This window comes from Aulonocara stuartgranti, assembly GCF_965226115.1.
Source record: "Aulonocara stuartgranti genome assembly, chromosome: 3".
Lineage (NCBI taxonomy): Eukaryota > Metazoa > Chordata > Actinopteri > Cichliformes > Cichlidae > Aulonocara > Aulonocara stuartgranti.
Window position 1 is genome coordinate 41,874,394 of NC_138941.1, and position 12,950 is coordinate 41,887,343.

The following is a 12,950-nucleotide window of genomic DNA, read 5'->3' on the forward strand; positions in this document are numbered from 1 at the left end:
CCTTGTCAGACGTTCAACCTTATTTTTATGTCTTTCATTGTCTTTATAATCTGTCTGTGATGTCAGCTATCAGGGCTAAAGCATATTATCTGGGAGGCTGTGCACACTGAGCTTCATTTATGTTACATCTTTGTAATGTTAGTTGAACTTTTTCAACAAAAAAAAACAACAAAAACTTTATTAATTTCACTCACAGTAGAACCTTCATCCAAACTAAAATTAAAATCTAGTCTTTGTGGTGTTAGATCAGCAGCATCTCCATCACTTTCCTCCTGTGTGAGCATGGCCTCTGCTGTTTTACAGCTTTGTTCATTGTACAGCAGTTTAAAAGTAGAGACATTTCATAACAGCCAGGCTCAGTCGACATCTCACTGTGATCTTGTTTTTGTGAACTGGTGCACAATTGATAACTGAACAACGTTGACTGTGCGTGTGAGTCCAGCAGACAGGTTGGAGTCACACTGATGTCATCATTACCGGTGTAAGAACCATTTCTGTAACACCAGCCAATAAGATAAATGAGTGTTATGAGTGGCATTATTGCTATTATTCCATTATGGGTAAAAAACAAGCAAACCCAAAAACCAAGATATCTGGTAACCTGAAGACGTCAGACTCAAACAAACCACAGGCGGAATTTCCTGTTTTCTAGGTTACCTACTAGTAGGTAAAAATAAGCCTGTCAGCAAACAGACTGTGGCAAACATTAGTCTTTCAGACAAAATTAGTCATTGACTGCTCAGAAGAACAAATATTTTATTCTGTAATGTTATGTTTTCAGTGTGACCTTTTAATGCCTAAATTGCTTCTTGAATAAAATATAATCACTGTATTCCTTTGTAGGTCCGAATTTATTGGAATTCTATTTCACGATTTTAAGTTTTACATCCACTATAAACTATACTAAATTACGGTGGCCCCTAGAGACAAAGCACGTACAAACTCCAAAACACTTGCAAAATCCAAAACACTTGCAAACTAAAAAACACATGCAAACTCCAAAACACGTACAAACTCCAAAACACTTTGTTAGGTATTTTAGTACCATGGGAGCATTTACTGGATATTGTTTTATAGTGACATTATGCAGGAAAACTCTGTCATTCAATAAGGCCCCTTTGTTTTAGTTATTTTTCTCTTTGACCCAAGAATTGATGTGTGAGAATCACAGGCTGGTACAAGGTTGAAATACCACAGAGATCACTCCCTCAGCTACATTAGTTTCTTAATCTTTTAGGAGACGTCTGTTAAAGGCCAAATGGTTTGTTTCAGATTTCACTAATGTAAGAACTCTTTGTTTTGTGCCTTGAAAATATGTCGCTGAGATAATCACAATTGTAGCTGAACTGATAAACTACACAAAGGATACTTCTTTGCTCACAAGGCAGGAAGACGTTTCCTTATTTGGTCTGTACCGGTTTGAACTGAGAATCTGCTGACACACGAACCTTTTTCCTCTATATAAACTGTTGTATGATGAATAAACCTTTGAGTCACTTTGGGAAGACAATCTAAAGCAGTCTCTGTTTTCTTGTTCTCCCAAGCTGCTCCCGAGCTCGTACTAACACGCTGAATGGCATGCTTGAATATTGCTTGAGAATATATTTGACTGTGTTACAGACTAAGGGACATTCTCTGCTGATAGGTGAAGGTACATTCTCTGCTGATAGACGTCCACGCCTCGAAGGAAGTCGATCCACGGATTAGGCCTTGGAAACCGTTTCCTTCACACTTGCAAACTAAAAAACACATGCAAACTCCAAAACACGTACAAACTCCAAAACACGTACAAACTCCAAAACACTTGCAAAATCCAAAACACTTGCAAACTCCAAAACACATGCAAACTCCAAAACACGTACAAACTCCAAAACACTTGCAAACTCCAAAACACTTGCAAACTAAAAAACACTTGCAAAATCCAAAACACGTACAAACTCCAAAACACGTACAAACTCCAAAACACTTGCAAACTCCAAAACACTTGCAAACTAAAAAACACATGCAAACTCCAAAACACGTACAAACTCCAAAACACGTACAAACTCCAAAACACTTGCAAAATCCAAAACACATGCAAACTCCAAAACACGTACAAACTCCAAAACACTTGCAAAATCCAAAACACATGCAAAGTCCAAAACACATGCAAACTCCAAAACACGTACAAACTCCAAAACACTTGCAAACTCAAAAACACTTGCAAATTCCAAAACACAACGGAAGTGCTCCAGGACGCTAGGGGCAGTGTTGAGCTTTTGTTACCTAGTAACTACACAAGCCAGGAAGTGCCAATGACCGGATTTGGGGTTTGCAGCCTTAAAGGCCGCATTTTAAGGCCGATTACGTCACAGCGACAAGAGAAGGCTTTCCCAATTCAAAGGCTGCTCGAAATGCGGCCCTCAAATGCGTCCTTAATTTCCCTGAATTTTAAGGATGGGTCGGTGTAGCCTTCATGGCCCAACATATCCCAGACTTCATAGTGTGGTGGTGGTGTGGATAATTTTGCCGAAAAAAACGGTGGAAGCGGAGCGGAGGAAGAGTAAACTTTCAGAAGTAATTACTGAATATTATGTCACTTATTTATGCGCAAATATTTTTTTAATGAAGAACATTAAACCATTATTGTTGGCCACATGTCGGGAAAGTTATGTGACATTAGCGATGTCTGTACTTTCAGAATTAACTTGGTTTTAAAGCCTTTACTTTAAAAAAATAGATATATAGTCGACCTTAATCTTACAGAGATTGTGATGATTTTGTGGATAATTAAAGTCAGTCATATATCCACAAACACAACAAGCTGAAGTCAGTGATGCTGCTCGGTTTGCAGTCCTGAATATCACGGCACAAGCAGGATTCACTGCACTGTTAATGTTAGCTATTTTACATTGCTGCCTCTGTTCGGTGGTGTCGAGCCAAACGGACTTTAACGTGTGTTTGAACGAGCTGACGGTTCACTCATTAAGCTGAAAGAAAGATGCTTTAATCACAGGAGTCACACATAGGGCTGAACGATATATCGCATTTGCGATAATATCGCGACATGATCAAGTGCAATTTTCTAACCGCAAAGGCTGCGATTATACTCTGGACATGTCCAAATTCATGGGCTGCATCCTCCTGAGGCCGCATTTGTAGACCGATTACGTCACAGCGATGCGCCGAGGGCTGTCCAAATTCGTAGACTCCTCCAAATGCAGCCGACAAATGCGTCCTCCTTTTCCCCGAATTTGAAGGATGGGTCGGGTGTGTCCTTCGTGGCCTACCATATCCCAGAATTCATAGCGCGGCCCAGCCAAACTCCAGTTTCCAACAATGGCGGCCGCTACTAAGTTTTAAAATTACTCTTACTAATCTTTCTGGGTCACAAAATAAACTTTTAACATATTTTCAGGCGAGAAAGTAGCTGTGTAAACATCAAATATCTGCTCAGTTTATCAAGATATCCCATATTTGCAAAAGTGCTTCGACGTTTTCAGAGGCGTCTGCTACCCACCAGCTCGACAGCTAGCCGGGAGCTCGAGGGTTACTGATGCGGCCGAGAACGGCACAACTCCCGGCACATCATGTTCAGATCACCGCGGACTTTCGCTGCTCGGGTTAAACGTAATATATAATTCACTTAGACAACCTAAAAATGTTATTGTTTGGCTTTTTTCAGTGTTTTGTTTGTTCGTGAGTAAATCGGTTTGGCTGAGATTAAAGTTATTAGATTAGATAAAATAAAACTTTATTAATCCCCCGGGTGGGTTCCTCCTTGGTTTTCACACAGCTGACTAAACGTCAAACAGAAAACTTATTAAACAGAAGTATGAGACAGTCGAGAATTTACGCCAGTGTCTGGTTATATTTTAGATAGCAAGAAGCAGACGGCCGAGTTTATTAAACTCCACCGAGACAGCGGTGACGCAGATCAGAAGGCTAGACCGTCCAATTTCACAGCCTTTAAATTTTAAAGGCGTGTTTGTGTGTGTGTTTATACAATTGCTATTATGTTTGCACTTTATGTGTAATGTTACTGACTGCAGAGATCAGTAAGATGTGTGTATTTTTTATTTATTCGTTTTATTTATTTAATATTATTTTTTAATTGAATGACTGTCTAGTAGTTCACAGATGTCGAAAAACTGAGTGTGGTAAAGCCACTGATTTTTTTTATGTATATTTCTGCAATCTGCACATTGTACTGACTTTCATTTTAATGTTTACACCAGGGTTCCTTGTCAGCACTTTATGCTCAGATGTTTGTAAGCTAAAAATAAACTATTGTGTATGTTCAAATATACTGTTGTGATTGAAGAAGTTAAATAAAAATGTCAGTCATCAATTCATGCATCACCTCATGTCATCATAACAGAGGTCTGTCTTCCAGGAAAGAACAGTTTAAAATTAATGTAATATAGTATTGGCCATACTATATGATGTATTGCTTGTCTTTGTTTAATAATACAGAAGACAAAGACCTTAAAAAATAATCGCATCGCAATCGCAATATTGGGGCAAAAAATCGCAATTAGATTATTTTCCATAATCGTTCAGCCCTAGTCACACATGTGTCCACTGCACCATCTGGGAACTCTTCTTGTTTCGTAATAACACAAACACTAAATCCTCCTTCTTTTGTGCTGTTTTGTAGCAGTGTATACACCTGAGACTTTCACCTGTCTGTCTGTCCTGCACTCTCTCTCTTTTTCTTTCTCTCTGATTGTGGAATAAAAGTATGAACATGTGTTTATAAGTTACACTTATGTTTGAATCCTGCAGCTTATCACACATTTGATTTCCATGTGTGACAACTGCAAGTGTCCAGAGTGAGGACAGACTGAGGGACCCACTGCTGCACATCATCTGTGAGGCTTTGCACCCCTGATGATCCACCAGGACAAACTCAACAGTGTGTGAGGAAGAGGAGGAGGAAGAGCCAGCAGCAGCTGACAGATGGAGAGAATAGACAGACTGTTCCCTGTTTGTGAAGGACTGCTAGGAAAGTTTAACATAACTAATTGTCTGTCCTGAATCAGTCTTATTAGGTAATGTTCAAATAATTTGATCATTCCAGTGTTTTCAGTGTGGGAGAAAGTACTCAGGGCCTTCAAGTTACACACTATGAAAGGAAGCAACAAGTTCAATGTTCAGAAAAATAAAGTTTGTATCAGCAGCAGAATGGAGCTAAAAATAAATGTTTGTTTCAGTTCTATGAAGCTTTGAGTATTTTGGATTAGTAGTGTTTGTTGCATCATATTGCTGTAATTGTTTATATGCTTTATATATTCTGAGGTAAGTTGATCTATAGTGTTACATCATATTCTATAAGGATGTTATGTGTTTGTATACTTTCTGCCCAGTTTGGCAGCCAGGTATCCCAGAATGCACTTCAACAATCAGGGATTTTCCAGGCTCTAAATCTAATCTGTTTTAATTTTATTAACAAAATTGTCCATTTCCTGTTGTTTCTGTCCATTTGATAAACAAATAATTACCTCGTGCTTGAAATAAAAGGTCACATACAACTAGCATTCTTACTGCAAAGTTTGTAGTTTGTACGTGTTTTGGAGTTTGCATGTGTTTTGGAGTTTGTACGTGTTTTGGAGTTTGCATGTGTTTTTTAGTTTGCAAGTGTTTTGGATTTTGCAAGTGTTTTGGAGTTTGTACGTGTTTTGGAGTTTGCATGTGTTTTTTAGTTTGCAAGTGTTTTGGAGTTTGCAAGTGTTTTGGAGTTTGTACGTGCTTTGTCTCTAGGGGCCACCGTACATGCTGCCAACAGTGGGATACAAGTGGTGGAGAAAAAGAGGATTAAGATCCAAGGGGGAGTCATACCCCGTGCATATGGAATGTGTAACGACATGGAGAGATTGTCTCGATATGACAGGGCTAAAGCATATACTACATCAGTTAGAGCAGTGGTTCTTAAGGTACCGAACCCCACCAGTTTCTTCTGTGGAACCAGCTTCCAGTTTGGATTCGGGAGACAGACACTATCTCTACTTTTAAGATTAGGCTTAAAACTTTCCTTTTTGCTAAAGCATATAGTTAGGGCTGGACCAGGTGACCCTGAATCCTCCCTTAGTTATGCTGCAATAGACGTAGGCTGCTGGGGGATTCCCATGATGCATTGAGTTTTTCCTTTACAGTCACCTTTCTCGCTCACTATGTGTTAATAGACCTCTCTGCATTGAATCATATCTGTTATTAACCTCTGTCTCTCTTCCACAGCATGTCTTTTATCCTGTCTTCCTTCTCTCACCCCAACCGGTCGCAGCAGATGGCCGCCCCTCCCTGAGCCTGGTTCTGCCGGAGGTTTCTTCCTGTTAAAAGGGAGTTTTTCCTTCCCACTGTTGCCAAAGTGCTTGCTCATAGGGGGTCATATGATTGTTGGGTTTTTCTCTGTATCTATGAAGCGCCTTGAGGCGACTTATGTTGTGATTTGGTGCTATATAAATAAAATTGAATTGAATATGCGCATTCACTGAACCCTCTTTAGTGAAAAATAAAATATGATTTTTTTTTTCAAATTCAAGACATAGATATGTTTTTTTACTGGTGCACAAAATTATCCGTGCATGTCACGGCGGAGGCTCTGCCGAACCCCTGAGACCAACTCACCGAACCCCTAGGGTTTGATCGAACGCAGGTTAAGAACCACTGAGTTCGAGTATGTCACAGGATTTTCACCTCAAGATACAAACAAGTATCTGTTTTTTAGTAAGGTGAATCACTTTGCAAAAGGAGACGTTAATTCAAGCTTGTAGAAACCTTCATCAGACTCTGACACTGCAGAGATCTTCAGCTCCCCTCGGGGATCATTTTGAATAAGTTTGTCATTGTGATAGAAAAACACATTGGAAAGTATTTTTTGTGTTGTGTGTTGTGTCTATCTGTTTTCACCCCCGTGTCCTGCATACTTAAATATCACAGTGATAATGATTGCTACTACTCCAGTATGTCAGATCATATAAACATGTGGTATGTACATGTTTATATGATCTTACTTTTGCTTAATAAGTTCAAATAAGTTATGTGCTAAATATTAAACTTTTTTCTGAAACCACAGGCTTAATTTCCTCTTTTCTTGGTTGTCTAGCCAGAAATCATGAAGTCAGTCATGTAGATAAAAATAAGCGTGTGGGAGAATAGACGTAACCAACAAAGGCCTTTCACACAAATAAGAGTTGCAGGCTTCTCCGACGTTATTCTGCGTTGTCATCTTTGCAGTTTGAGCTTTTGTTATTTCTTTGCAGGTGTGAATTTATTGGAATTTAATGCAGTGTTTCACATCCATGAAAATATACAACATTTTCCATTTGCAAAGTGATTTATTCAAAGACACAAATACGGGTCATAAACAGCCTGCACGGTGCTCAGCAGCTCTGCTTTCAGATCTGAAGATGTTGAGTTTGACTGTACACTGTGTGTTTAGACACATGATGGCAGTGCTGCAGAGTAAAAAGGCAGAACGAAGGCTGCAAACACACAAAATTCAGTTATTTGACCATTCAGTTTTTTTCAAACACTTTCGTGAACTGAATTATTGCTGAGAAAATGAGACCAAAAAACCCCACTAATAGCAGTAAGCGGCTGTGAAGAGCTGGACATGTCAAAATTCAAAGGATGTGCACTTCTTCCTCTTCCTCATCAGCACCTGGGTTTAAATCTGGGACTCTCCACCATTTGACCCTAGAACTGAAGAAGCTTATTGGATGAGAGGTGAAACGTCTTCAAGCAACTTAAAGAAGTCCAGACGCTTTTCTTTACAAGCTCCTTAGACAACTATTATAAAGGTGCATTTCCATTCCTACCCTGCTGGAATGGAAATACAACACTCAAAAACACAGCAGCAGGAGACAGAGAGGTTCCCACAAAGAGTCCTTACACTTGATTTTCCCCAACACAGTAATACTGCTTGTCTTTCGGCCCTGGAGTTTGCTTTCCCTTAAAAATCTTAAACGTGTTGTCACACCACCACTGATAATAAAACCTCTAAAGTTCCCTCTTGGTCCTGTATCTTAGTTTAAAGATTTCTCCAGCTCCTCTGCATCGACTACATTTTAATAAAACATATTCAGTTGGTTCCTTCCCTGAACACTTTTCACACAGCCGTGCATAACACTTTCCACCTACAAGCTACAAAGTGAGTTTAATCCTGTGTGACCTTTTCTTAATTTTCTTAATGTGATTCATTCCCTTCTTTTTCTCCTTGTTGTCTTCACTTGTGCCACTTTTCCTTGAATTCTGGATGTGTCTTCCTTTTGCCCCTTTTACCCTTGTGTCCCACCTATGTTGCCATTTCTTTTTAAAATTGTAATTCTGTTAGTACTTTTAATTCCAGTAATGTATCCAGTACATGTCACTTTCTGACATCTCTGTAGGGATTCAATCATTTATATGTAGAATCAGGATTTCAGGCACAACAGTGTGTGTAAATCTAGCAAAATCTAAGGATGCGTAGCAGGATGATGTGACAATAAGCTTTATCTGTTCATGTGCAGTGAAATCAACGGCTCTCCCATGCCTTGTTTGACAGAAAATTGAGCATTTACTTGATATGTATGATTATTTGATGATCAAGAAACTGTATACTTGAATAAATCATGCAACAGTTTAGTTTAAAAAAAAAAAGTTTAGCAAAATTAATTTTACTACAACACTGATGACTTTCCTTTGGCTCTAGCTAGTAAAGTTGTTTTTTTGTTTTTTGTTTTAATTAAATGGACAGAAATAAAAGAAAACATACTATTACCTATTACAAAACATAGTAATCATACTCAGTCAGAGCCCTTTGAATAAAGCTTACTCAACAGCTCTGAGTGATGGTGGACTCCGACCCAGTGACGAGGCGTCACTGTCTAGAGGCTGGTGCAGTGTGGAGGTGGAGGTGGGGAACTGGGGCAGCCAGGTATCCCAGAATGCACTTCAACAATCAGGGATTTTCCAGGCTCTAAATCTAATCTGTTTTAATTTTATTAACAAAATTGTCCATTTCCTGTTGTTTCTGTCCATTTGATAAACAAATAATTACCTCGTGCTTGAAATAAAAGGTCACATACAACTAGGATTCTTACTGCAAAACGTATTTGAAATGTACTAACTTTGCATGAAAATTCTCAGGAGTTTAGTGTAAGATAATCTGATTAGTTTGCAGTACTGTGCTAATTACCCTAAGTATGTTGGGGGTCACTGTTAGGTTACATGAAGTGCATCAGACATCAGATTAAATTAAAGTTGTTGATGCTGATCAGATTCAGACACTGACTTCCACCTTTACATTTTCCAGGGGTTAGAGGTCAGCCAAGACAAGTCACGTAACATCTGTTAGCTTGTTTAATCCAGTTAGCTAAATCCACAAAAAGCATCAGCTGATCACAGCCTGTACACAGAAAAATCTACTGGAGCTCACAACAGAAATTATTGTGACTCATTTCTAAGTGATTCTTTCCACCACACGGCGCCACTGCAACCAATCTGAGTCCCACTTTAACCCCTGACTCATTTTTCTGTTTAGATGTGGAGCCAAAGTCACCCATCTACAATGCAGGCAACATCAAGCTAGTTATTATTATTCCCTTTATTCTCTTGTTTTCTACAAAGCTGACGTTCAAACCAAATACATTCATTAGTAAGAATTTAACTTGAAATAATGACTGATATCCCCAGTATTAATATAATTGTATCATGGCATTAATATGACAAGAGGTCAAGAAAGCTTGGCATAAATAAAGAAATAATTAAAAAAAAATTTAAGCCAATATAAATGTCCTACAAAGAGTTACTTTTACTTTAATACTTTAAGTAGATTTCAGAGCCTGTACGTTTTCACTTTTACCAGAGGTTTTTTGTTTTTTTGTTAAAGTATGTGTACTTCTACTTGTATGGGACTAATGTGTGTACTTTTGCCACCTGTGGTGAACAGACTTTCAGAGCTTGGCAAGTTGGAGCTACATTATCTTCTGTTTAGCACCACAGAGGAATTTACTGGGGAAGCACATCCTTTGCAGAGATTATTAATAATAATAATATTGCTATATTACATTTTAAAATATTTTAAGGCAGTAGTAAGATTTTTGTAACTGTGTGTTTATTGAGTTTTAAACTTTACACTGACACCAAGATTAAACAAAACAAAACCAACATAGCAGAACAAAACAAAACAGACAAAACAAAACAAACAGACTGGCAACCCGGCTCATGAATACAGGGAAATCAATGGAAAATCCAGACATTTTGATTATGAGATACGATTAGCAATACATATATGTGTATTGCAGTGATCTGCTTGCATTATACCAGGGCCCGTGAGAAAATAGCAGAAATATCCAAACCGACATAAATAATAAATGGGTCCCATATTTTATGAAACCTTTTGTCCCTACTATGTAGCCTGCATGTTAGCCATTGAGTCTTAGATGGGGCCGTGTCCGTGATCTAGTTCAAGAGGACACATTTCCTTGCACAGAATGTTAACAGTGCATAGAGCTGCTTTCCAAACTTCCCCCTGATTTTGTCGTTTGCCACTCTAAGTAGCATACACAGTGGATTGCATTCAGTGTCAGTGGTGAAGATCTTATCCAATTCACACTTTATGAGAAACCAGAATTATTGTATTTTCCGGCAGGACCATAGACAGTGCGTGAGGTTGCCCACCTCTATTTTACATTTAGGGCACAGCGGAGAAAGGTCTGAATTGTATTTATGGCATTGAGAAGGTGATATGTGAGCTCTGTGTAGGATTTAAATTTGGATTGCCTATACTTTATTAGACACGCTCAGAGATTTAGCATTCTCCCAGACTTCGTCACTGATCTCTATATGTAATTCCTTTTCCCAAGTGCTCTTCAAATAGGTTGTGTCAGTGACCCCAAATTCTGTTAACAGGCCATAACAAATTTTTATAGAAGTTCTGAGATTTGGCTGAAATATCTGCTTTTCACATTTAGAGACGGTTTGATTAGTGAGTATTGTTGTAGCCCTCTGTATATGGTCCCTCACTTGTAAATATCTAAAGAAGTCATGCCTATGAATGTTGTATTTATCGATTAGCTGGTAAAAGCACATAAGGTTAGACCCGTCCAGTAAGTCAGAAAAGGTAGAAATACCATTCGCAGCCCAATTCCGAAAGCTGGGGTCAGTGGTCCCAGGCAAAAAAAGAGGATAATCGGATAAGGGAGTGAAAAGAGATGTTAAGTGAGACCTTCCTTCTAGTTTTTGAGCCATTCGCCTTTAACAGTAGATAATGTGAGTGGGTTGCTACAGAACGTTGTTAAGGTCTTAAGTTTCCCCACAAAAAGCAAACTTTTCAAACGGAAGTTAGACATAGAGCTCTCAATATCCAACCAGACAGGAGTATACCCAGTCGGCAGCTATACGCATGGGTGCTCAGCTGATACTTCCTTATATCTGGAAAATCAAGGCCCCCTTTTGAGGATGGAAAACATAACGTGGATATTTTAAGACGAGGTTTCCTCCCTGCCCAAACAAAGGAGCTAAACCAGCCATTTAGAGTTAGGATAGTTTTATGTGGGAAAAGGGTCGGAACCATCTGTATTGGGTAAAGTAGCCTGGGTAGAATATTCATTTCAGAAGACCGAGCCAGGATAACGGTAAGGACTTCCATCTCTCCAGATCTAATTTGGCCTGCTCAAATAGGGGGGTAAAGTTACTTTTATACATCTGTTCAAAGGCAAGTGTGACCCTAATCCCCAGATACGTAAAGCCCTGTGGGGACCAAGTGAAGGGAGATGGAGAAGGGGCCCGTGGTTTTTGTTTCAGACTGCCCAATGGCATCGCTTCTGATTTATTGAAATTAATTTTCTAGTCTGAGATTTCACTAAACTTAATAATAGTTTCAACCGGTGAGGGGACTGATGTTTCCGGCCGAGTCAACAAAACAAGTACATCATCAGCATACAAAGTAATCTTATGCTGTCTTTGTCCTACAGATAGACCATGTATCTCCGCCTGAACTCGTACTGCCTCTGCCAATGGCTCTATGGCTAGGGCAAAGAGGAAAGGGGAGAGGGGGCAGCCTTGTCTGGTTCCCTTCAGTATCCGGAAGTTGGAGGACTGCACCCCGTTTGTGAGGACTGCAGAGCAGGGATTGTTATAAAGTAACTTAATCCAGTTTATAAAGTTTCCACTGAAACCGAATTGGTGTAGTGTAAAAAACAGGTAAGACTATTCAACACGGTCAAATGCCTTCTCGGCATCAAGGGAAATTACCACACCAGGCAGAGATTTTTGTTGGAAGAACTGGATCATATTCAACAACCTACGCATGTTATTATATGAATTGTGCCCTTTAATGAAAGCCGTTTGGTCCTCATTAATAAGCGAGGGGAGTAAAAGTTCCAGACGTTTTGCTAATATCTTGGAGAGGATTTTCAGATCCACATTCAACAAAGAGATTGGCCTGTAGGAGGCACAATCTTCAGGTAGCTTACCTTTTTTAAGTATAAGGGATATATTGGCTTCCCTTAAAGAATTGGGCAAGAGACCCTTTTTAAAGGAGTCATTGTACATGTTCAGCAGCGGGCCAGCTAAAATTTCTCTGAATTCTTTATAAAACTCGGCACATAGTCCGTCTGGTACTGCTACTTTGCCAGCCTTCAGCTCTTTAATGGCATCTGTTTTGATATGAGAGAGTCCAATTTGAGGTTCTGGTCTCCAGACACCCTGGGAAGGTTAAGAGGGGCAAAAAATACATCCAATAGGTCTGCTGTATTAGTCTGAATTTGTGGTTTATAAAGGTCTTCATAGAAATTTCTAAATATATTATTAATACTGGTGTTGTCAAAAAACTGTTTACCATTTACATCTTGGATTTGCCTAGCAAATCTAATTTTAGTCTCTGCATCTTTTGTCAGTAGACAGTCTAATGCCGAGCATAGAGCATAAATTTCTTTGAGTTTACCCTTAGAAGGTTTTTTAAGATAATCTCCTTCTGTGTGTTTTAG